The sequence below is a fragment of the Rousettus aegyptiacus genome, unplaced genomic scaffold (genome assembly GCF_014176215.1).
Source record: "Rousettus aegyptiacus isolate mRouAeg1 unplaced genomic scaffold, mRouAeg1.p scaffold_m13_p_6, whole genome shotgun sequence".
Lineage (NCBI taxonomy): Eukaryota > Metazoa > Chordata > Mammalia > Chiroptera > Pteropodidae > Rousettus > Rousettus aegyptiacus.
In genome coordinates, this window is record NW_023416309.1 from 16,710,608 (window position 1) to 16,737,253 (window position 26,646).

General features: G+C 46.7%; 1 pseudogene; it reads left to right on the forward strand.

The window, feature by feature from the left end:
- The first annotated feature begins 19,432 nt into the window (after positions 1 to 19,432).
- Positions 19,433 to 20,298, forward strand: LOC107504087 (annotated as a pseudogene).
- Positions 20,299 to 26,646: the final 6,348 nt, after the last annotated feature.

The window sequence follows — 26,646 nt, forward strand, 5'->3', positions numbered from 1 at the left end:
TGAGGCCTGTCGGCCGCTGGGTGGTGGGCGTTGGAAGAGAGAGGTGGGGAGGAGGCTGTCGGGAATCCGGAGGTGATGGCAGCCGGGGCCCTGACCTCCAACTCTGGTTTGCTGACTTCTAGCAAGCCGAGGTGCCCTTGGGGATAGCCGGCCGGGTTCAGTCCCCTGTCCTCTGCGTGGCGTCAATTGCAATCCTTGCTGCTGCCCGCGCAAGTGGGCATTGCAGGCCGCGTAAGTTTTAGGCCCCCTCCGCGGTGACCCCCAAATCCCATGCAAAAAAAAAAGACCAGAATAATAGCACGAAACAGTTGGTGCCGCCCGCCGTCTCCAGCCACCCTCTTCGAATTCAAGTCTGTCTGTGGGCCTGCCCCGCTGTCTGTTATTGCTCCTCCCCCAGAGCGATTTAATCCAATGTTTGGTCTCTCGCGGTTCGCTCGCTCACCCAGCTTCTCTTCTCCGAAGACGTCGCTCAACTTCTCTTGTTCCTATCAAGTCCTGGGTTTTGGACCACTCCACTCTGCCTTAATCCACGAAGGCGCTCATTTGCCTTTTCCTCGTGCACTTTTCGGAGCCATTGCCCTCTAGGGTCTTAATATCTGTGAACTGGTGAAAGCTCCAGCCCCACTGGGGAAAGCCTCTCCCGACCCCTGCGACCCAGAAAGTCCATATCTTTTTAAAAAATCCGTTTGTAAATTGTATGATGCGGCACGGGGTAAATTTTGGTAGGATAAATTATATGGCCCCTCCCCTGTTTTACACGTTGTATTTATTAATGAGACTTAATAGCAGGAAAAGTCTATATTTTGTACATAAGATTATTTAGGAACTGGTTAATGAGATTTTCGAGCCAATAAAAAAAGAACTTATAGAAGCCTGGGCCAGGTGACTGGGTCGCGCAGAGGGGAGGGCTGCAGCCTCTGCTCCTGAGTGTGCTTGGAGGGTGGGGGGGAGAGTGCATCTGTCCGAGGAGAGGGGTGAAACTTTCTGGGGCTCTGGGGCCCCTCTCCTGGCCTAGGCTAAGAGGCTGTGGCACTAGGATGAAGGCCAGACACACCGCATTGGGAAAACAAGTCAGCTATACACACCTGGAAAGTAATAGCTAGAAGGCTTTTTAAAAATCATTGGTCCAGACTCCTTGTTTTACTTATGGGGCAGCAACTTGTCATTCCAGACAGTGGTCTAGAAAAAAAAGACAAGCCTCCAACTAAGGCTACTCACTGGCTCTGCTGACCCTTTCCCCTATGCCACTAGCCTGAATTTAGTTGCATTTGGGGAAAGGAGGGAGAAATAACCCCATCGCAGAATCAGAGTTCTCAGAAACTGCCAGCTGGTTGCGCATCACAGGAATGTTTCCAAACTGCTTAAAGGCCTCACTTGTCTTCTGAGAGCATTTTATGCACCCAGTGCTGGGGCAGCAATGTAGTGACTCCAGTGACTCATGGATCTGAGTCGTGGGGATGTGGAGATGGTAGAGTGTCCAGCTGGAATCTCTGGCATCCCCAGACACCCAGCAGCCTTGATTACAAACTTTTGTTAAAGGTTTCCAGCCACTCAAGTTTGATTATTCCAGAATAGGGTTGGTGTGCAGTAGTGACTGAAATGTGTACCAGGGGCACTGCTGGAACTCCTCTACAAGGCTTCGGGATCCCCAGGACCTCGGGGAAACAGATCTGAACTCTAAGAATTCACAGAGTCCTTCTGGCACTTGGGAACAGGAAACTGGAAGAAAGGCACCTTACCTTTTGAGTTGAACCCCAGAAGCTTCCTTAGGTTGGTCCTTTTGCACCTGGGGAAACAACCCCCCAGGCCTGGTGCAGTGTGGTCAGGGGCGGAGAGCTAGCTGGTGGGTTGGTCGCTTTCCAGAAAGAGAAAAGGTGGCAGCTTCGCAGGGGTTAACTCCTCTTGCATTTGTCTCTCTTATGCCCTCCTTCTTTGGAATTGATCTTGTCCTCTCTCTAGTTCTGGGTCCCTAAAGGTAGCTCTGAAGAAGTATGTCTAAGTTATCAAGAACTGGATTTGAGGCAGAAAGGGAAACTGGCAAACACATGAACAAAGGTGTTTTGTTTAATGCCTTTAACCCGGGAAGAAGAGATAAGTAGGTTATTGGTGACCTCTACAGCAGCCACCTTTCCACCTGGGGCACTGCCTGGGGTCAAGTGTCAGCAGCTCCAAGTTTCACTGACCAAGCCAGTGCCTGCTACTTGCTGAGCCTTGGGGGTGAGGGCTGTGGACTGACCTAAAAAGTACAAGTCCATCTCTGTCCTCCAGGGACAGTAGCAAGTATATAGACAAAATTATTCAAGGCCAAAGAATATTGGTGCTGGGTGAAGATATGAGTTATGGTGAGACTGGTTGGAGGTATGAGTTATGGGGGTGAATTGGGAAGTTGGCCAGGGAAGGTGGCATTTGGGCCAAGACTGAGGGTTTGTAGAGGACTTTCTCAAGCAGGAAGATCACTTTTCCTGTGAAAGGCTGTGGGAAGTAGTGTTCAAGCAGGTGGGAGACTCCCTTGGTGCAAACTTCCCCTGAAGCAAAAGAGTCTATGTTGGAGCTCTGCTTCAGATGGACTCGCCCAATGCCCAGTCTCTCTCCTGCTTTTGAAGGTGCTTACTGAGGAGCCATTAGCTACTCAATGTACACAGACTGGTCTTCTGCCCTACGAATTAAAAAAATTAAAAGTACGGTTTAACCAGCTCTACTGCTGGGCTGCCACCTTGGGTTGGGGGTGGATTTGACCCTGGAACTATCTGTCAGATCTTCTCTCCAATTCAGGAGGAAGCAGAGGAAATTTTAGGGTTTGGTTGAATCACTGCAAAGTTTAGGGCTCCTATGCCTAGGAAGTGCTTTATCGATGGGCGTGGAATTGCTTCAAGGTGGGAAACCTCCAGGCCTCTCTCTAAAGAGCCCTTTCTCAAGAAGGGCTCAGAAACCTTTCTGTGATTACACAAATAACTAGCCCAGCATCACCGCTAGGCCACCGCCCCCATCCCCGGTATTTTGCATTCAGCCACTTTTAAAATAAGTTATGCTGCTCGAGGTCTCCACTGAGTCTGCACTTGTATGTCTGCAGAGCCTCTGCAATCTGAGGTGGCTGCCTGAGCCCCAGCTCCCTGAAACCTGGACAGGGTCCCCAGCACAGGCAGGAAAGATGCTTGGGTGGAACGATTCTTTCCCCTCTTCTGCCTTTGTCTGAGCCCAAGCCTGGCTTCCAGAAAAACAGCACATGAATCTTGCACCACCCCCATCTCACCCACACCCCCCCCCATACACACACACACACAAGCAGGTAGATTTATGGTGCCCTGCCCCCATCTCATCCCACCCCCAAGCCAGCAGTGGTCGGAGGACAAAGCGTCTAGGAGCCATTGGAATGCTAATGTCTGGGAGCCAGGCAGGCCGCTGAGCTGGCACAAAGGCAGGGAGCCTGGGCGCACGCGACCCCACAGGCGCATTCTACCCCTCCTCTCCCCTACCCGCCACTCTGCCCGGCTGTGTGACCTTAGACAAGTCTCTGAGCCTCAGCTAAGCTAATTCACAGAGGTTGGAAGGCATCCCTAATACCCTTTCATTGGATTTCTAGGCACCTAAGAGAAGGCCCTGCTTGAAGTGTATGGAGGTACAGCGCCCCTAGCACACCCTGTGCCACCAGAAGTGGTTGAAAAGACCCTTCAAGACCTGGCACAGGGGACAGGGTAGGGTGAGTGTTGGGTAAATTCAGCTGAGAATGTGGGAGCATAAGCTCTGGGTATATTAGAATTACATTTTTACATTCATGTAATTAATATTCTCTGCTGTGTTCCTTTTCCCTTTTCTCCCTTTAAAAAATACTTGTAGACAGTGTTCAAGAAAAGTAGTGAGGAGACACTCACTAACCTTACCTGTCTGCTACACCTTCAAAGGACCAAGAACAGACAGTGGAAGACTTAAGGCTGGACACTTCATAGGTATTCTCTTACAGCAAGGCAGAATGGTCACACCTGTGGAAACAGAGACTCAAAGTCTTGTAAGTAGGTAACTTGCCCAAGGCTCTCAATCACTCAGTGAGTTATTGAAGCACGCTAGGACTGTGACCCTGGCTCTAAACTATCAGTTTAGAGCTCTTTCCTCTGTGCTGAGTCAGTCTATAATTGTTTGTGCTTAGGCTCAAGTCAGGTTCTTGGGTTCTTGTAAAGCCAGCTCTTGGGCTGCCCCCCGCCCCTCCCCTGGCGAGGCTCCAGGCTCCTGTCTGCCCCCTCCGCTTCTGTGACTAGAGGGCCAAGTCAGACAGAGGAGAGGGTGCCTGCCTGACTAACCGGGTTGGGTACCGAGGTCTTGAAAGACAGCGTCGTGCCCCTGACCGTGGTGCTGAAATGACCACATAGGTTTAAAGCGATTGATTTGCCTGGGAACGTGATGTTCTCAATATGTGAAATCACCTATCAACCCCCTCTAACCACATTTTCAGGCTGGATTCCCTAGCGAGCTTCTTGTGGACATGTAGACCCAGAAGACTGTTAGGTTTCCTTCGGTGGTGAAGAAAGCATGGACTCTGTTGCTCCTGACTGGCCGCGTGACCCTAGCAAACCCCTTTTCTCTCTGGTTTTCATTTAAACCCCTTTACCTCTCTAAGGCCCATTTTCCTCACCTGTGAAGTTAGGACAATCAGTAGTAGCCATTTAATTGGGATGATTAAATGTGGGTTTTTTTTGTTTGTTTTTTGTTTTTTGTTTTTTAGTGCAGGTTAAATCACCATAAATGATAATTATTATATTAGCACCTCCATTTGCCTCAAATTTCTCTAATCCTCCCAGGGTTTTTTGTTTTGTTTTGTTTTGTTTTCCTGGTGGAGGAGAAGGAAGTGCTTTTGTATGAATTTGAAATTCTTATGCAACCCTGTGCAGTGCAAACTGGCACAAAGGCAAGGGCCACCCACCCATTCCTGGCGACCCTTCCCTGTTTAGATCTACCCTACCTGAGCTCTAGAATTATATGTCCAGATGTCCTTTGGGCACCCAAAATAAAACATGTCCAAAATGAAATTCTATTTCCCTAACCCCAGACTAATGTTGCCTCCTGTGCTTGTTCACACTAAGTAGCCTCACCTAGGCATCCATACTAGAAATCTAGGCTTCATTTTGACTCTTGTCTCTCACTACCCAAATCCAGTTAACACTTTAGTCCTGCCGATTTGCCCTTCTTACTATTTCTTGAAGTTCACCTCTCCTTTACCTCCTTATGACCACTGCCCTAATTCAGACTCTCATTTTCCACATGGAGAGACTACCTAACTGATCTCGATACCTCCAATCACAACATTCTTCCCTATACCCTCCATGCTGCAGCCAGAGTTTCCATTTAACATGCAAATATGACATTGTCCCCCTCCAATTTAAAATCTTCAAGTGTCTTCCAATCATTGCTGGGTCAAAGTCCATGTTCTAGTAGGGGAAGATTGTATAATATGAGCTGTGAAGTGATATGAATCTGGGTTCAACTCCCAGCTGGTTCACTATCAGTATGACCAAGAAAAAGTGTCTTAACCTTTCTCTCAATTTTTTTATCTGTAAAGTGGGCAAAATGACATTATCATTTCAGGTTTAGGTTAGAGTAAAGCCAGGATGCTGTAACAGCCCATCAATAATTCAATCTAAGGTAAGCATTCCAGGTGGGTAACTGCTCCATGACATCACTCAGGGTCTTTGCTGTCCACATGGTTGAGGTTGCATTGCCATGGGCCCCAGACAGTGGGAAGGGGAAATGGGGGAGCCTCACCCACAGTCTTTAAGCTTAGACTCAAAAGTACCACATTTCATTTCTGCTTAAGTTCCAAAGAAAGAACATGATCATATGGCCCTCACCTAACCAGAAGAGGGGCTATGTGCCTAGGAAGAAGTGAAGAATGGATTCTGGTGGGAAAAGAGCAGTCTCCACTACAGGATTTTTGTCAGGACTAAGTTGGTTTATACATGCTATCATTTGTTTTTATCATCATGAATCGCTTATGCTTATAACTGGAATCCTGTTGCACCAGCATCTTTTTCACATTGCCTTGCTTGCCTTGACATTTACCCTCCTGACGTACTGACCTACTTGAAGTCTTCCTTTTACACACACTCAGATACCTCTTCCATGCTTTTCCCCCACTCTGTTCTTTCTGCCCAATTCCTCTTTCCCTTTTCCCTTCCCCAAATCTCCAACACGAACATCTCCTCTTCCAAAGAAGCTTTCTCTGAACTATTCTTTCATCCTTGCTCCTGCTCCCATAATATCCTGTGCAAATGAATGTCCTTACACTTTCCAGGTAGCAGAGTAATGACCTTTTGTTCCTCTGCACCCTTCTTTGGTCCATAAGATCCTCTCAAGGGCAGGAACTTAGTCCATCTTACTGTCTATAGTGAGTGTCCATTCTCTACCATATGCCACATGTTTTTAGAATAAATTAATGAGTGAGTGAAATAACTGAATGCATAAAAGGCATTGCAATTATTTGTTTACAAATTTCTATCCTTTTCCAGACTGGCTACCACATAAAGGCCAATGAATATTTGTTGAATGAATCAATAATTTATATAGAAACACACTATTCTTCCTTCCTCATACCCTCCTCAGCACCAAAATAACCTGTCCTTGGCTGTCTATGGGTCTATTTTAGAAGACACCTCATCTGACTAGGTGAGACTGGGCTATCACAACAGTGTCATTATTTCTGAGATGACTAGTAACAATGCTAACAGTCAGGTGTCGGTGATCTCTCCTGAAATAGTCCATTAGAGTAAAGTGTTTGACATCTATCTCAACTATAGGATTTCCTAATTTTATCACCTTTGGAAATTTACTTAGCCTCTCCAAGCCTTGGATTCTCCATCTCTATAAAAATGGAGAAAACCACATCTATCTCACAGGATTTTAAGAAGATTCAAATGAGATGACAGATACGTCCATAAACTTCAGCAATTTGAAGCAGAACTCTTTATAGTGACCACCCCATCTCCATCTTATTTCTACATCTTATTCCTACAGATGACGAGCAAAAGAAGCCTGGGCCAGGACTAACTTTCTCACATTAACCAGGAAAGGGTGACAAGATTTGCCTAAGCTTAAAGCCTGTTAACTATGGAGACAAATGAAGGCTCCTACTATCCTAACCTTTGTTGTATTAGTTATTTATTGATGCATAACAAATTACAAAAAACTTAACTATTAAAATAGAAAACATTAATTATGTGGGTTATCTGCACATCTGGAATCCAGATGTGGCTTAGCTGAGTGCCTCTGGCTCTAAGTGTCTCAGGGCTGCAGTCAAGGTGTTAGGCAGGTATGTGGTCTTACCTGATGGCTTGACTGGAGGTGGACCCACTTCCAAGATCACTCAAGTGACTGTTGGCAGAACTCGATTATTCAAGGGCCATTGGACTGAGGGCCTCAGTTCTGCAGTGATTTGGGGCCAGAAGCTTTCCTCAGTTCTCTGCAACATGGGCATCTCCATAGAGCAGCTCACAACATAGCAACTAGCTTTCTTCAGTGCAAGCAAACAAAAGTTGAAGGATGCCCAAGACAGAAGCCATAGGCTTGTTGGAATCTAATTTCAAAAGTGACATTCTATCACTTTTGCCATATTGTATTCACCATAAAGAAATTACTAAATCCAACTCATAGCCAAGGGGAGGGGACTATACAAGGACATAAATACCAGTGGGCATGGATCAATGGGGCCATCTGAGAGAATGCTCATCATATCAGCGGCAGCAGAATCTTTGATGACAGCTTTGTATACCCCAGAGACAGACAGATACACATGTGCATGCATGCACACACACACAAACACATCCCCAGAGCTGGGTTGACTTCCAAGAAGGGTCCAGGAGTGGGACCACTAAGTGAGTATTTGAGCCACCCGAGCTGATCTTTGACATCCATTTACTGTTTTCACAGGCCTCCCTACCCCCACTCCTGGAGGCAGAGATTTAGAACGTCTGGGGCCTGGACACTGTACCCACTGAAGGGAAATTTACTGCCTCTAGAGAACCAGGGCCTGACTTGGGGTCTTGAATGCATCTTTTTCCCCTTTGCCTCTGCTTTATTAGGTTAATCATTGCTTGAATCGGTTGCCATGGTTTGGGCAAACCCATGGCGACTCTATAATGAAGCCTGAAAGACTCGGACCCCATTTATCATCCCCAGTGTTTGGGAGGCCCAGAGCCTCATTTGCCTCCCCCAGGGTCTGGGCTCCACCCTTCTGCCTGGGGCCCCACGACTCCTTTTGAACAAGGAATGAACAGGTGGCGACTTGGAAAAGCAGAGCAGACCCACACAGGTGGAGTGAGCAGGGCACTGCACATCCCCCCACCACACACACTTGTATTTTCTACTCCAGGAGTTCAGACACAGACCAAACACACAGGCAGCTCTGCCAGACTTTTTCTTTCTGGAGAGTGGGAGACAAGAAATGATCTTTAGTTAGAAGGGGTCCGTGGCTGTCCTTAGAAATAGGAAGACTTGTGCCTTGAAAGATCCAGGTACTGTGACACTCTTTATTCCCAGGGCATAGATTGAGCAGTATTGCAATCCTATGAGTTGGAAACAGATGGGGCAAGGCTTAGTAAAGAAACCGAGGCACATAGAGGATCAGCAACATATTCAAAATCACCCAGTGATGGTATAACCAAAGTAGAACCCAGAACAAGTAAAACTTTTATGGAAATTTTATAAAATAGAAGAGCATAATGGATTTTCAGGTATTCATTACCCAGATTCAACAATTATCACCTCAGAGCTGATTCTATTTCCCTACATGCCCACTTCCTTCTGAACCATGTCCATGGATTATTTTGAAGAAATCCAGACATTATACAAGTTCAACCACAAATAATTCCCCTGTATCCTTTTTCGCTCAGCATAAATTGCATAATAGTATATAGTAGCCGAAAGCATTGGCTCTGAAGGTGCTTACTCTGGGTTCAAATCCAAGTTCTGCCCCTTCTCAGCTGTGTGACCTTTAGCCAGTGACCTAATGTCTCTGAATCTCAGTTTCCTAACTATAAAAAGATGCAATGACACCTCTCTCATAGAGTTATTGTTAGGATGAAATGAAATAGCACAAGGCAGCTCTGATCAGCACCTGTGCCAGGCGCAGAATAAATGGAGGCTTTCATTGTTTCCACTGCAGTTACCACTGCACCACCGGCAGCAACTGCGGTCTGGCAGGAGGTCAGTTCTTGGCCTCCGGCATTCAGGTCTCTTAGTGCAATCTCCTGGCGTGGAGGTAAGTGCCTTGTCGCTACTCTCCACCTGGCACTGAAGTCTGAGAACACAGACCTCAACAGTGAGCCTGTCTCCAGGTGCTGATGACCTTCAGCCTCTGCTGCTCACGACCCTGCTCAGGTGCTGATATACCTGCCTGAAGTTAGCACGTGTTGTGTGTGCATGCATGTGCACATGCTTCTGTATGTGTGTGTGTGTGTGTGTCTGAGTATGTTTGCTGTCCCTGTGTGTGAACTAGCATATTTTCATTCCTCTGTGTGCTCAGCCTATGAGGGAGACCTCAGAAGGAGATTAAGACCTGCCCTCTTGCAGTTAGTTTGTGGTTAACTAACAGAGACCAGAGGAAAATTGGTCAAATGAAGAAGGTGTGAAGGCACAAATATAGTACTGAGACCTCCTGGAGGAGGTGGGGAGAAAACTAAGCTATGTCAAACATACACGATTGAGAACAGAAGAGAAGCAGGCAGGGGGCCTCATGAAGGCTGAGGGCAAGGAAAGGGAGGGAGTCCATCTCGGTTTATTGTATAGGGAAGTCTGAGTCCCAATAGCTGAATCCCCCAGCACAGGTGTATTCCAAGAAATCACCCACACACCCAGGATTAAATCTCCGAAGGGTTTTCCGGGTTTAAGGGGCATATTCTCTCCCTAAATCTCAACAAGTGTTTATTATGTCTATGAACAGTCCTAGTGCTTATTGTCAACCTATGAGATCAGAATCATTTCTTCCCATTTTACAAATGATAACATTGAGGGTGAGAGCAATTAAGAACATGTTTACAAATTACCCATTAACAGGCAGAGTTGGTCTGAACCCAGGCACTCTTAACCTAGAGCCAGTACGTTTAATCACTGCTACATTACCCCATGGATGTGCTCTCCTTTTCCTTTTTCTAAGTTTTGGTTTTGGACACTTTCAAACATGCACAAAATAGAGAGGCTAGAATAATGTGTCCTCACGCACCATCACTCAGCTTCCACAGCCATTGAACTCGTGGCCAACCTTGTTTCATCTATTATCCCCAATCCCATCCACCCCAACCCTACGCACACACTTTTGTTTTTTTGTGCAGAATATTTTTAAAGACATCCCAGGTATCTGTCATCTCACTTGTAAATACTTCAGTGTCCATTTCTAAATGATAGTACATTTTTAAAAACACAACAACCAAGCCTTTTTTATATTTAATGAAATCAATAATTCTGTAACATGATCTAATATCCAGTCGTATTCAAATCTGCCAGTCATCTTTTACAAAAATGTACAAATGAATGAAGAACCTCCCATCTGGGATTCTACTCTCTCCCAGCCTAAGCAAGTGAGCCAGGCAGCTGGCTGGAGGCCAGGACCAAGGCCAACACCAAAACCAGACCGGCCCTGACTTCAGGCAAGACTGGCCTCAGGCAAGTCAGTTCCCTCCCCTGCCCTCTCTACCAGCCCCATCCTAAAGTCTGATGACCAACCATTCTGGTTTGTTCGGGACTCTGCAGTTTCAGCACTGTAAGTCCTCAGTCCCAGGCAAACCCAGATGGTAGGTCACCCTACAATGAACCAAAAACCTGTTGACGCCAATCCCAACCCTCCCTCTATCTCCTTGCTCCAGTGGGGTGTCACCCACGGAGGGCAGGGGGAGCCTACCACGGAATTTCAAGGGCCCTCAAAATAATAAATAATTTACCGAAACCTTTGAGGGGCCCAGGCGTGCCTGGCTCAGGCAGGGAGAGGGCCCGAAGCCCCCCAGCCGCCAGCAGAGAATCAGGATCTTTTCACAACCAGGGGGCCAAATTCAGCAGTCTCCTCCCTCTGTCTTTTTCCCCTCTCCAGATCTAATGACAATCCAAAGAGTTCCTGATAGGGTTTTAAAAGATGCTCTTCATTCACCGTCCACCAAGCATGAAAATCCAGCTCGTTTGTCTCCATTCTTCACCCTAAAGGCCTGGCCAGCCTTGGGCCTGCAGCCTCAAACTTGTCATTCACTTTTCACTTCCTTTTGTTGGATTTGCCTTTATTTCATTCTTCTGTCTCCTGCAGGCACCCTCCTCTTCCCCTCCTCACTCTATCCCTGTCCTTCCCCTCCACCCTCCCCCAGCAGTTCCCAGTTCCTCTGTGCACACAAAAAAAGCAACAGACCAGTCTGGGAATTTCTTTACAGTCCCCATATGCTCCACCCCCCACCCCAGCTTCTTCTCACTCATTGCTTTTTAAAAGTAAGAGCAAAAAGCCAGCAGCAGCTAAAAAGGACTCAGGATCCGGGAACAGAATTGCTCATGCCCTGGCTAGAAATGGCCTTGGGGAGCCCTGAGTCCTGACCTTTGGCTTTACGGCCAGCTGTGGAAACTGAAGCCCGGAGAGGGGAAAAGACTGGTTCAAGGTCACACAGAGTTAGTGGCAGAGCAAGGTCCAACGGTGAGTGACCCAGCTTCTCAGCCTACACTCCCCCCACCCCGCTCCACACACAGAACAGATGGCTACTCCTCCAAGCCCACAGTACTGAATTTATTCCCCTTTTGTGATTCTTAGGTACCTGGGCCTAGGTCATCGCTTGAAAGTAAGGGCCATGTACAGTTCACTGCCATGTCTCTTGATACATGGTAGGTGTTCAGTGGTAGTGGTGGTGTTTTTTGTTGTTGTTTTGGTTTTTTGTTTGTTTATTTTTATGCCTACAGCACCTGATCTTCTTAGGTGGTCTCCCGTCCAAGTACAGTGGTGTTTTCAATGGAATGGAACTGAAGGAATGCGGGGGCCAGGCTGCCCCCTACTCTTCAGACCTCTTATCAGTCACCTTCTCGTCCAGTGGCTTTGTTGCCAGGCCCAGAGTGTTCCCCTGGCCCAGAGGAGAGGGTAGGATAGGTAAGAAAGAGGTACATGCTTAGCAGCAGTCAGACCTCTTACCAGCCACTTCCCCTTCTAAGAACAATCAGAGCCCAGGGTGGGGGAGGGGGGTAGAGGGGGGAGGTGTTCTCACAGTTCTTCAGGAACAGGGCAAATAGATGGGACTCCTCAGACCCCTCAAAGGGGCAATGGGCATCTCATCTGGGGCAACATGAAGCTGGAGGGAGTTGCCTGTGTGCCAGGCTCTGTGTAAGTGATGAGAAAAGAGAGACAGTCCCAGTCACAAGATGGGATGGGTCAGATTCAAAAGTACATCCCCAGTGGAGTGTGGTCTCTCCTCTGTGACCCGGCCCACACCTCCCTCCTGAGGCTCCATTTCTTCAGATGGCACTACTAGCCGCCCACCTGCCCAAGCTTGAAACCCAGGTGCTATCCTCGCCTTGGCCTGTGGATCGTGTCTCTGCAATGTCTGTGGAACCTGCCTTGGCCTCTCCCTCCCTGCTCTCTCCATCAGCTCCTGACTGCAGTGTTGCCTCAGACACACAGAGGTACCTGCCTGGAGCCTTCCTGTCGCCTCTCTCTCCTTTCCAGCCCACACATCGTAGCCTAATCTTTCCACTGCAGTTCAGTTGTCTCCTCTGCAGAGCTTTCCACGGGGGGGTAAGAGAGCTGCTTACTTCTTTTGTAGATCATAGTAATCAAGAGCACAGCATAGGAGTCAGGATCCCTGGGTCAGAGCATAGATCTGTCACCTACCAACTTGGTGACCTTAGGTAACCTCTTTAAGCCTCAATGTCATTTGTGAAATAGAAATAATTATGGTACCTCTCTCATAGTTACAAATAATTAAACATAAGATCTACAATATACAATAAGTATACATTATATAAAATAGAATGGTATATAAAGGTAGGAAATTGCATGAGACCATCAGTAAATGTTAGCTGTTGCCATCGACATCATTATTGTCGTTCTGCACTTTAAAAATTTTTAGCATGTTCATATATTATTTCAATTATTTTTAAAAATGATCCATTTTAGAAACCATCGACAAAAAGCTAACTAACCGAATGGGAGAAGATATTTGCAAACGATATCTCCAATAAGGGACTAATATTCAAAATATATAAAGAACTCATACAACTCAACAACAACAACAACAAAAATTTAAAAATGGGCAGAGTACCTGAAGAGATACTCTTCTGAGGAAGGCATACAGATAGCCAACAGACATGTGGAAAGATTTTCAACAGCACTAGTTATTAGGGAAATGCAAATAAATCAAAACTACAATGAGATATCATGCCACACCTGTTAGAATGACTATTATCAAAAGGACAAGAAATAACAAGTGTTAGAGAGCATGTGGAGAAAAGGGAACCCTCATACACTGTTGGTGAGAATGTAAATTAGTGCAGTCTCTATGGAATACAGCATAGAGGTGTCTCAAAGAATTTAAAAAGAGAACTACCATATGACCCAGCAATGCCTTTTCTGGGTGCTTACCCAAAATATGAAAAAACTTTTGTAAAGATATAAGTACCCTTATGTTCATTGCAATATTATTTACAATAGCCATGGAAATAACCTAATTGTCCATTGATGGATGATTGGATAAAGAAGATGTGATACCCTCACACACACATACACACAATGGAATACTACTCAGCCAAAAAAAGAAATACTGCCATTTGTGACAACATGGATGAACCTTGAGAGTATCATGCTAAGTGAAATAAGGCAGACAGAAAAGGACAATAAATGTATTATTTCACTCATATGTAGAATATAAAACAAAAAGTAACAAATAAACAACAAAACAAATAACAAACTCATAGATACAGACAACAGAACAGTGGTTATCAGAGGGGCAGGGGGTGGGTGGAGGACAAAGTGGGTACAGAGTACAGAGATGTTGAATCATAATCTTATCACCTGAAAATTACATAATGTCATTAATCGATGTGATCCCAATAAATTTAATTTTCAAAACTTGACCTCTAATATCTATATTAGATTAATATATATAATCAATGGAACTAATATGGAACATGGGAAAATGTTCACAATATATTGCTGAGGGGAAAATATTGATTTTAAACAAGATGGCAGCTGAGGCAACTTGCAAACCACTCCACTACGAAATATCTAGAAATTCTGAATGAAAAAGGATAAATATTCTCTTAGAGGTACAATATAAAATTATTTGCACAAAAGATATATGCATATTTATGCTTAGGAAAAAATCTGGAAAGACATCCACTGATTTATTGACTAGACAGTGCAAGTGCAGGATTTTCTCATATTTCTAAATTTAGTTTTTTGCACTGAGCTCATTAACTCTCTGTAGTAGGTTGAATAGCCACCCCACTTCAAAAAACAAAACAAACAAACAAACAAAAGATATATCCACCGGGAACCTGATTTGGACCTTATTTGTGACCTTATTTGGAAAAAGGGTCTTTGCAGATATAAGTTATGAAGCTGAAAATGAGATGAGATCATCCTGGATTAGGTGGGCTCTAAATCCAATGACAAGTCCTTATAAGAGAAGAAGAAACAGATATTGAGACAGAGACAAAGGCTGTATGAAGACAGAGGCAGAGATCAGCATTATGTAATTACAAGCCAGGAGCACCAGAGGCAAGGAAGGAGTCTCCCCTAGAGCCTTCAGAGGGACTATGGCCCTCCTGACACCTTGATTTAAGACCTCTGGCCTCCAGAATTGTGAGAGAATGAATTTCTGTTGTTTTTGCCACCCAGTTTGTGACAATTTGTTACGGCAGTCTTAGCAAACTAATATACTTTCTTTAAAATAGTGCTTCTTACACAGAGCACATGCCAAACGTCAAGTGTGTGGCAAATAGTTAAAGCTCAGCCAGTGCTAGCTTCCACGCCTGCCTGTCTTCATGATTCGGGAGTCACCACCAGCGCCAGTGGTGGTCCAGTTCCAAGCACTGCTGGAGCTCCTGAGATATGCCCACCCCTCCATCACATGGCTCCTGGCCTAGGCTACTCTAGGTTGCCTGGCTCTTGCAGCTGCCACCCATTTTCTAGTTCGCTGCCCCTGTCAACTACAGCCTGGGGAGCCAGTTATCCAAGCTCAATGGGACCGTGTAGAAAAGAAGAATAAATGGACTCTAAGTGAGGACCGTGGACCTTTTCTTTGAATGGCACATGAGTGACTTGGGTGTTAGACTTGGTGCCAACAGAATGATGCCAGAGGGTGGAAAGGAGGAAGGCCTCATCTACTGAGGTGAATGCGGAGACTCCAGGGTACCATCTGGGGGCTCTCAGTAGTATAGATATCAGGGTAAATGCAAACTTCCTGCAGTGGGCACAATTCCCAGCCTCAGGACTTGTAAGAGGAGAAGGTTTCTAGAATGACTTAGGTGGTCCAAGCAAGGTTGGGAGAGGAGTGCCAGGAGGCCACCTGGAGGAGGTGAAGGTTTGAAGGAAGGAAGAACCTTGGAACCCAGATGCAATATGGTGAAATGAGCATAGGATTTGAGCTCAAAGACCTGGTTTGAATATTAGTGCAATCACCATTATCAATCGCTGGCTATCCTTTGGAAGATACGTTATATGGAGAAAATGATACTTGACTTTTGTCATATTATGCTTATTTCACTTAATATATTACAAATATCTTTCAATCTCAGTGAAATATAGCTCTACCTTGTCATTTGAACTGCTATGTTAATTGCTTCCATTTTCTCACCTATAAAAAAGCTGGCATCTGACTTGCTATGTTCTTGGGCTTAAGGGAGATTGAAATGAGAAAGTGTGTGGTGCTGCAGATTGGACTTTATTAGCTGTCTTGCCTACAGGACTAATGCTCCAAGGAACAGTGGGAGCCAGGGGAGGTGGGGCGATGATGGCAGAACAGCTCCTCATTCATCAGTTTTGACAAACCTGGCCCCCTCTCAGGGCTTGGGCCCCAGCTGCCGAGCAACGGCAGGTATGGAACAGGAGCCCCTCCCCGGGCCCTTGGCACCCTCCTCTTAGGTCAACAGACAGAGTGGGCTCTGTCGGTGTGGTAGGGACTGCGAAGATTAATGGAGCAGGTGCAGGCTGGGTGGGACAATCACCTGGCCTGACAAGGGCTCGCCTAGAGATTGAGTGCCCGACCCAGGCCAAGAACCAAACCCAATGTCATTTATCCTGGTTTGGACCTGACTAGGGGTGAGCTGGAGCCAGCTACACTGCTCCCGCTGCCCACCACGTCCCTAGTCTCACCTGGTCTTATTTAGTTTTCCAAGAGTCCCCTGGAGCCCAACCTGTGGTACTCAACTTTAAAATAAAAAAGTTTTCCTTGTTTCTTCAATCCCCCAAGTAACACACTGCAGAAAAGTGTAGATTAGAAAAATATTATAAATCACCCATTAATCTCACTACCCAGAGATAACACAGTTAACATCTGGTAGATATTATATTTCTATCCATCTATACCTATCTGTACCCGCCCCCCCCCACACACACCTACATATATGAAGAGAGAGAGAGAGAGAGAGAGAGAGAGAGAGAGAGAGAGAGAGAGAGAGAGAGAGAGAGAGGGAGAGAGAGAGAGGAGAGAAATCACTCTACATTTTTTGTCCTATAACCCTCTTTGGACACTTAATATATCATGAGCATTTTTTGGTGCCAATGAAATATAGATCTACTTCATCATTTTAGTTGCTACATGTATTCTAAGTATTCAGGTATAGCATTACAATATGTTTAACCAAAAATTCCTTGTTGGATAATTTAAGTTATGTCCAATTTTTGCCCTTTATAAATAACACTAAAAGATGAACATTTTATACATATATACTTTTAATTACATCTTTTGGAAAATGTCCTAGAAGTGGAGTATGTGCTTTTTAACACTTCAGTTCATAATGCTAAAGGGTTATATTTGTGTTCCTTGGAGCCTGTAGACTGCCCATCCTGCACTGGGGTGAGAGAGAGGATGAAGGAGGAGGGCGGCCTGGGGACAGAGGCTGGAACTGAGGCCAACCTTGCATGAATTCCACCATCCAGAGGTTCATCACCCAGCCTTCCATGCAGAGAGAGAAGTTGCTAAACAGGCCCGTAAGGAACCCCATGGCTTGGGAGGCAAGTACCTGGGAGTGAGCGGCATAGAAGTTGGGGTGGAAGAGGAGAAAATTTCCAGGGGCGATAAGGTCAGAGAAGATGTCCCAAAGCCAGTTATATTCTTGTTAGTCTTGAAAGGTGGGAAGGACGAAGCTATTCAGCATGAGTATTTCAGGTGGGGCAATGAGTTAGGGAAGAAGTGCCCCACATTCTGGGGCAGGGGGGTGGGTGGGAGATGGAGGTAGCCGGAGCCTACCGTTAGCCATGGCAACTCTCACCTACCTAGCTAACTGAGTCTCCAAGAGGGCAAATCCTTGTTCCATGACCAGATCTAAACTGACAGTAGATACCATCTCCCACACTTCGTGACCTTGAGCAACTCACTGAACCATTTGCCTCTCAGTTTTCCCCATCTACAAATGGGGACAATAATTGTATCAAAATGGCTGTGGGGACTGAGGGGGAGGCACGGGGAAGGCCTTTGTAAATTGTGACTAGTCTAAGTGACTAATCTTTCAAAATTTAAGCTACTTTCTAGATTTCTGTCTTAAAAGCTAAAATATATTGTGTTTCCATGCTCTCATTTCTAGGCTATTTTGTCTACCTATAGCAGGGGTCCCCAGCTCCCTGGACTGAGGACCAGTACAGGTCCCTGGCCTATTAGGAACCGGGCTGCACACAGGATGTGAATGGTGACTGGTGAGTGAGCAAAGCTTCATCTGTATTTGCAGCCACTCCCCAGACTAGCATAACCGCCTCAGCTCCACCTAAGAGCATCAGGCATTAGATTCTCATAGAAACACTGGTCCTGGTGCCAAAACGGTTGGGGGCTACTGGCCTATAGGACACTGAGATCCAGCAGCTTAGTGGAGAACTTTCAAGACAGCTCCCTGGGGCCCAAGGGGAGGGAAAGAAAATGGACAATTATTGAGAGCCTACCAAGTGTTGCCACTGCACACTCCTTCTGTCACTGCATTCTTATAATATTCCTGAGAGGTAGAACTTATTATTTGCCCCACTGGACAGGTGAAGAAGCTGAGGCTCAGAGCGTTCAGTCATTTGCCTTGGTGGACACAGCTGGTAGGCAGCCAGGATTCAACTTGAAGCCTATCTGACCCCATAGCCCTTGAGCCATCCCTGGGCCAGCTTGCCACCAGAGCTGAGATTATTTCTCGGCATCACTTGGGCTAGGAGCCCTGTAGAGTACAGCTGGGGTGCCAGGGGCTGGGGAGTATGGGATCTGGGACTGTGGAGATGGAAGATAGAGACAGACTCCCACAGACTCCCCAGTCCTGATACCACCACTGGCCTCCTCTGTGTGGGGCAGCCAGCTGGTGACTGACCTTGTGCCTCTGACAATGATTTAACCACATTAGTGGGGGGTTGTGAGGAGGGAGCTCTGTAAAACTGCCAGTGGGGGATGAGCTTTAACAACAGCCTCTTGGCCTAATGACTAGCTGGGGACAGGGAGGAAGAAAACCCAGGGAGAGGCCAGGGGACCTTCTAACTCTGCTTGCATTTCCTGAATTGGGTTCACAGGAACACCAGGGACCCACTGAGCGCATGAACTTCAGGGTGTCTTCCCTCCATCTGAAGTCCAGCTTCCCTTAGTGTAGCCTCAGGCAGCTCTGGAATAGTGTTACTCCTCTCTTCTATCCCATCTGAGCAAAGCCCAACTGGCCACAGGATACAGCAGAAATCACACTGGCCTGGGAATCCAGGGACCTGGGTTCCTAGCACAGCTTCCCCACTGACTGCCATCAAATAATATCATACCATTTCATGTAGAAGAACCTCACAGCAAGTATATTTCCATTCTCCCCTTCTGTCCTTTGTTCCATGATTCTCATACATTTTCTGCATATATTATAATCCTCCAAATGTATTATTATTATTTTTTGTTTTATACAGTCAATTATCTCTTAAAAGATATTTTCTATTTTCCCATTTATTTATAATTTCTTGCTCTCATTCCTTTATATCTATCTATGTGGGAAGAAAACATAAGCTCTCCTATTTATGAATAGCCATTTTCCAGATGGAAAGGGTTAATCTGCATGGCAAAATAGTAGGTGTGACAATATGAAGGCTAGACTCCGTCTTCCACAAAGGCAGGGTCGGGATCTGTTTCATCTTTATCTGTCCTAGCACTGAGCACAGGGCCTGACTCATAGCTGACATTGAATAAATATTTGCTGGCCTTTCCATGATACCTAGCGAGGATCCATATAGCATTGTTCTGTGTTCCTGTCATAACTTAAAAAAAAAAAAAAAACTTTCACAATGTCTGGAGCCCTCAATGTCCTCCGAATGAAGGAAGATGATGTCCTCAAATCCTTTGTTGCAGAAACTCTTAGGTGGTACCAACCTTGACTTCCAAATGGAATAGTACATCTACGAAAGTGCTGGCATCTACATCACAGAGCTGAAGAGGACCTGGGAGAAGCTATTGCTGGTAGCTCATGCCATTGTTGCCATTGAAAACCCTGCTGATGTGAATGCCATATCCTCCAGGAATTCTGGCCAACAGGCTATGCTGAAGTTTGCACTGTCGCTGAAGACACTCCTATCACTGGCCGCTTCATTCCTGGAATATTACCAACCAGATCCAGGCGGCTTTTCTGGAGCAGTGACTTCTGGTCATTATTAATCCCAGGACTGATCACCAGCCTCTCACAAGGCATTCTTTGTTGACCTGCAAACCATTGCCCTGTGTAACAAAGACTCTCCTCTGTGCCATGAGGACACTGACATCCTCTACACCATCAAGGGAGCTCACTCGGTGGGTCTGATGTGGTAGATGCTGGCCCAGGTAGTTCTGCGCGTGTGGGGCACCATCTCCTGTGACGACCCATGGGAGGTCATGCCTGATCTCTGCTTCTAGAGAAATCATGGTAAGATCAAATTGAAGAGCAGGCTGCTGCTGAAAGGGCTGGAACCTAGGAGTAATTTCAGAGTGAATGGACTGCTCCAGCTGCTGAATTTACTGCTACTCAACCTGAGGTTGCAGGATGATCTGAAGGCACACAGGTGCCCTCGAGCAGTTCCCTACTGGAGGCTGGAGCCCTCAGCCCACTACTAAAGATGAGGCTGAAGCGCCCACTGTTCAGGCCATTGAATGAGTAAGAACAACCACCGAGTGGCCTTAAGCTATTTTTCCAACCGCTTCTTAAACAGAAAAAGAAATAGGTTGATGGAAATAGTTTCTAAAACAAATAAAATATTTGTTGGATAAATAAATGAATAAATATGAAAAGACAATGCATGTTCAGATAAGTGCACATAGTGAGGTGTAGGGTACATAGGTAAGTGGAAGTGGAAGATGAAGAGCAAGTAATACGAGTTTCGGTGAGGGAGGCACAGAAATCTTAGCAGGGAGAGTACTATGTGAAGATTTGGATTTAAAAGGCTCTCTGACCACAGGGGAAAGACTGAGCCCTGGAACCAGTTAAGCGTTTACTTCAACAGTCGAGTATGAGAGGATGGCGACCTAGGCGATGAGGAAGGGTGCTGATGCAAGAGAGACTTAAGATGCAGAACTTGGTAATGGATGTTGGGAAGTATGACAGTGAGGTTTGGGGAAGGTTTGGGGACTAGAAGTGTTAGGACAGAGGTCAATCAATGAGGACCCAGGAGTTTCCACTTTGGGAACCTGTGACAGAAAACTTCATGATGAGAAGGAACTTTGTAGTAAATATGAGTTCAGTTGATGGTCTCTTACTTTTTAAAGTTCAGATGTCAGGTGGATGTGTGTCTTACAGGCTATGGAATTTGTCAGAGATGGAAGTAAATTCGGGAGCCATCAGAGAAGAGATAACATGAAAACAATGAGACTGATTATAAGTGAAAAGGCTAAGGAATGAACCCTAGGCACATTCAATGGGTGGGACCAACACTGACAAATTATATTACTCCTGGAGGCACCTAGTCTAGACACACACTCCTTACAAAAGACACTTGGGTGGGCCCCATAGAAAGATACACATAGAATGCTCAGAAGTAGGAAGCCAAGAAAGACTGTGTATTGAAAATACTGGACTTTCAACAGGGTCAAATGCCACAAGGAGGTGAAGAATAAGAACTGGAAGCGGGTAGATGGCAGGAAATGCAGGGTGAGCTCTGCCACTAACCACCTGGCATCTTAAGTCAGTCTCTTAGCCTCGACTGCCCCCTAGAATAACAGATGTTAAAGGAGTTGATCCCTCTGAAGTGCCTGGCAATGTACAGAGAAAATCCTTAGGATGTACTGGGTCCTGCTTTATTGGCTACGATTATTCTCTTTTGGCCTTCTAAAAGCTTCCTGGACTACTTCAGCCTGTGCTGACCTCCCCCATGATGGACCTCCCCCTCTGCCTCACTTCCTGATCTGATTGGAGAACCCCCTGGGTCTCCCAGTCTTCTAGTCTTCTGTTTTGTCCATTCGAAGCCACCATTCTGAGAGCAGGGGTGGCCTATGGGACCAGGGAGAGCAAGAAGTCCCCAAAGCCCAAAGTGGTCCCAGAGGGTCCAGAGGTGTGTGAGTAGGGTTTAATCTGAGCCACGCCCCCTAACAAACACTGCCCCTTCCTCTACTTTCCCAGTTTGCCTTAATTTCCCCAGGGGTGTGGGTGGGGGCCAGTGTTGTCCCATCCCTGGGCCTAAACTCTACTGGTGCCAAAGCGCCCCCTGGAAGTCTCCATGAGATAGGGAGACACAGGTAACGCCTCCAGTTTGGAGAGAGCGCTGGCAGATGTGTCTCTACAATCCCAAATCATGCCAGTGCCTCCAGGTCCCTGTGCCTTGGGAGGTTACCATTCATGTGTTCTGGGCCAGAGAGTTCCATTAACTAGGGATGTGGGGTGGGGAGTAGGGGACAGGGAGGAAGCCACAAAGGGATGCGTGTGTAGCCTCAAGGCAGGCTGGCTTTTGAAGGCTGATTTGCTCTGGCTGGACTGCAGGAAGCAAATGCTAATTTCCTCCAGAAGGGGGTCTGATTCCCTTCCTCCCAAGTCTGTAAGGGAGGAAAAGCAAGAGACTGAATTTTCTTGTTGCCCTAAGATCACTATCATCCTCCATCTCCCCTAGCTCCTCACACCTTCTGGCTCCCCAGTACCATCCCACAAAGCATGAAAGCAGGTCTGTCCAATAATTCAGTAGTTTCCTACTTTGCCCCTATTTTCTGCTAAGCAGTTGGGCAACCAAGGTTAAGGGCAGCCACGCTGAAGCCACCACACCCATTGCCCTAGGGCCTGCGCTGGGAGGGCCTAGAGGCACAGCCTTTCGTGGTACAGTCGTTTGAACCCTGGAGGAGAGAGGTGTTCTTTTTTAATCCTCTTAATCTCCCTGGATTAGGCACAGGAGAAATCTGGATTTGTTGCAAATACCTGTTAACACCCGTCCCTCACCATTCCCACACCACCCACTCCTAGAGGGCCTTTGGCCACCCCAACACCTAGCTGAGGTTTAACAACATTGAGTTATTTGAATTAAAAAAAAATTTAATTAACTTCTACTTTTTCTATTTATAGTTAGAATATGAATATTTCTTTTTTAAATACTGTTTAAATAATATACTTAAATTTAAATAGAAAGAATTAACAATTTAGGTGAATATGGTGAAGGCAAAAAGCATGCAGTGGGTGCCTGATGATTCAAGTCTGGGAACCCTGGTCTGATGGGCTGAGAGTGGGGTTCAGAGAGACTGCGATTTGCCTACAGGGAGCTGGGGCCTCTTCTGTACCACCCACAGGCCTGGCTGCCCAGAGCATCTCAGGACCTGAGCTTCTCAGGCAGACCCTCTGACAAAGTGGAATGAATTAAAAGCCCCCAATTCTACCTCTCTGGCCTCCTGGCCTATCCCTCCTAGTGCTGAGGGCTTTGTGTGTACACACACACACACACACACACACACACACACGCACACGCACACGCACGCACCACACACACACACACACACACACACACACACACACACACACACCCTCATTTCCCTCTCCCCCTCGTCCCCTCCCTTTCTCTCCTTTGGATGTGAGGCCCATGGCAGCCCCTTTGTAAGGTAATTGGATTTCTCCCCTTGTTAGTTTGCAATGAAAATGTCATCTATTCCGGGCCAGGCCAGGGAGGGGCCAAGCTCCCATTCAACAAGCCAGCCCAGAGCTGTGAAGCTATTCAGGCCTCCCAGCCTCCAGCGGGGCAGCTGCGGGAGGCTTCCCTGACAAAGCCCCCCTCACCTCCACCCCCACTAGCGAGCCCAGCCTGAGAGTGGCCACGATAGGCCTGGGCTGCAGGGACTGGATTCTGAGGCTCAAGGTCACCACCACCTACCCCCAGCAAGTGCTCTGGAGGAGTATGATTTTAAGAGCATTTCCCCTCTGCGTATAGGAGGGGGTAGACTTCTTTATGGGCAGAATGTCCATAAATTCTAAGACTTTAGGGCACTTGTAAAACAGACTGAGAGAAACTACAACGGGCAGATGCTGGGACAGAAGGATGGATACCCTGACTTCCCTTAGGAGACCACTGTATGTGGTGGAGCTGACCAATATAAGCCATCTTGGAGCTCCCCAACCACATGCTCCTTGTAATCAGGGTTACTAGTTGGAAAAATAGGGGGCCAAATGGCTCACAATGTATTTGGACATCTGCCAGAGTCTTTCCCCAAGACCTTGTGGGCAAAGTGAAAATTAGGGGGAAATGAATATGAATCTGCAACCTTGAAAGGCTTCCCCCAAAAGGACAGATCCCCTATCTTTACCCTCACTATTCAAATGTGGAAACTGAAGTTTAGACTGCATGAGTTCTTGCTCAAAATTGCAAAACTGACAAGTGGTCAGGAAGGATTTCAAACCCTAATCTCACTCATCTCGAAGCCTGTGTATCTTAATTGCTATGGCGACTGCTTAAAAAGCGAAGGCAATTTTAGACTGCATTCACATTCAAACGAGGACCAGGATAGTCCCACACTTGGTTCTCTGCTCACTGCCCAGCAGAAACGCAAGGACACAAATCCATGTGCCTACAGAACTGAGGGCTCTAGGGAACTCCATCTCCATCTGAGGACAGTGAAGGGCCCCTCTGAGCATCTGGAGTCCAATCTCTAGATTCTCAAGGAATATAACAGGAAGTTACCTGGAGACAGGTGAGGACTCAGCTCAAGGAAGGACTTTCTGAGAGAAGACGTAGTGGGTTGTTTTAGTGGGAAGCAGGGGCTATGAGTGGAGACTGAACTACTACCAGCTGGGATTCAAAACCACTTTACTCCAAGGTGCCATTTGGAACTCTGGAGCCAGCTAATCCCATCTCCTGATCCTCTCATCACCAGCTGGCAACAATTTTCCTTCCTATCCCCCAAAGCTTTCCTGGAGAGCCTATCATACATAAACGGCCTCTGTGAAGAGTCTGCTGGGAGCCAGGGGTGGGCATTGGCTCCTCTGACACCTCGGGAGCTTCCCAACCATCACTCTTCCACCTTTATATGAAATCTTATCTTCCCTTGAGGCTCACAGTCATCATGGAACATTCTGATGACCCCATATTTACAAGGACATTAGCACCTGGATCACATTGCCTCCCCCTGCCTCAAGGTGCGCCATTATTCAGGGGAACTTTAGCACCCCTTGGAAAGTTCACCTGGCACCTCTGTTCCTCAGCCCCACCACAGTCACCTTTAATTCTCTTAGGCCACCCACACCCTGGAGCTTGGCATCACCCAAAGCCATCTCACTCCAGAGTCCTCACTGGCGTAGGCTCCCGGCTCCCAATGCTCTCCCGGAATGCAGGACACCTCCCAGTCGACCTCTATCACCTTCTCCAAGACCCGTCCCCTCCTCCACATGGTCACACTACATTCCCTGCAAATCCCAGGCCCCAAGGTCCATTACCTGAACGTCTCTGCTATAGGTCCAGATCCCTTGACCTCTACCTTAGGCCCAACTGGGAGAGCCCCTTCCTCTAGCCAGCCATGCCCCCTGACATGCTATGTTATGGGTTGAATTGTGACCTTGCCAAAAGAATCCATATGTTGAAATCCTAACCCTTCACAATCTCCGAATGTGACCTTCTTTGTACATAGGGCCATTGCTGAAGTAATTAGCTAAAATGAGGTTGTACTGGAGCAGGGTGGGCCCCGAAACTATTATGAGTGGTGCCCTTATGAAAAGGGCAAGCATACAGGGAGAATGCCACGTGAAGATTGGAGTCATGCTGCCACAAGCTAGAAACTACTTGAAGCTAAGAGAGAGGACTGGAACAGATCCTTCCCTCACACTTCAGAGGGAATACGGCCCTGCCAGCACCTGGATGCCAGACTTCTGGCCTCCAGAACTGTGAGACAATAAATTTCCGTTGTTCTAAGCCACTCACAATTGGTACTTTGTGACAGCAGCCCATGCAAAGAAATACACTTCCTAACTGGTTCCCCTGTCTCCTACCTCATTGCCTACAATCCATCTCCTCAGCCTCCAGAGAGATGGGCAATAACAAAGACCTGACCATCTCTCTCCTATTTAAAAACGCACTGGTGGTTCCAATCACCCTCAAATCCACATTCCGAGGCATGATTTAGCCCTGCTTTCCACTGTAGCTCCATCCACTATTGGCCCCTTCCTTACATCCTGTGTCTCAGCCACCAGCAAAGTCCTGCATGTGCTATGGTGACTTTCATATGTCATGACTGCAGGGCTGAGTGCTTCTCCCCTGCTGTTAACCCACCTGTTCTCCTAAAAAGACACCTGCTCTTTTGGCCTTCCTTATAAAACTTTCTAAGACTTCCTTCCCTGGGCCCCACTATGGTATATCAGTGCCTTTACTTAATTGATTTTACCTTTCTCTATGTCTCAGCTTCCTCATCTGCAAAGCGGGGCTAATAATAGCAATTACCTTGAAGGGATCGTTGGAGGATGTGACAGGTTGGTGGTAGCTGGTCTCCAAATACAGCTGCCAATAATCCACAGTTCCGGACAGTCCCCTCCAATGCTGAAGCTGGGCTGGCCTGGGGCTGATAGAACGTGGAAGGAGTGTTGCAATGCCAGTTTCAAGCCCAGTCCTTGGGAGGACTAGCAGCTTCTGCTTCACCCTCTTGGAAAGCACATCCCTGAGCTGCCAAAGAAATACAGCAGTCCTGATGGAGGAGAGGCCACCTAGATAGGTCATTAAAGAAAGGCTCTGACACTACATGAAGAAGCAGCAAGGACCAGACATTTCAACAACTGAGTATCCTGGCTAGTCTCCAAAGGACCCCAGATCCCCCTGTTTTTGACTGCAACTGCAAGAGACACTCCAAATAAGACTAGCAGAACTGCCCAGCTAAACCTAGTCATCCCATGGAACTGCGAGGGATAATTGATCTACTAAATTTTGAGATGGTTTGTTACACAGCAGAGAATAACTAAAGCAGAGTTTAAAAAGTAATATGCTTAGAACTGTATCTGACTCACAGTGAATGCCGAACGTGTTAGTTCACCATCACTTGTCCTAGAATCCTCTGGCTTTCATATACACCCAGCTCTGTGGGGTATGGG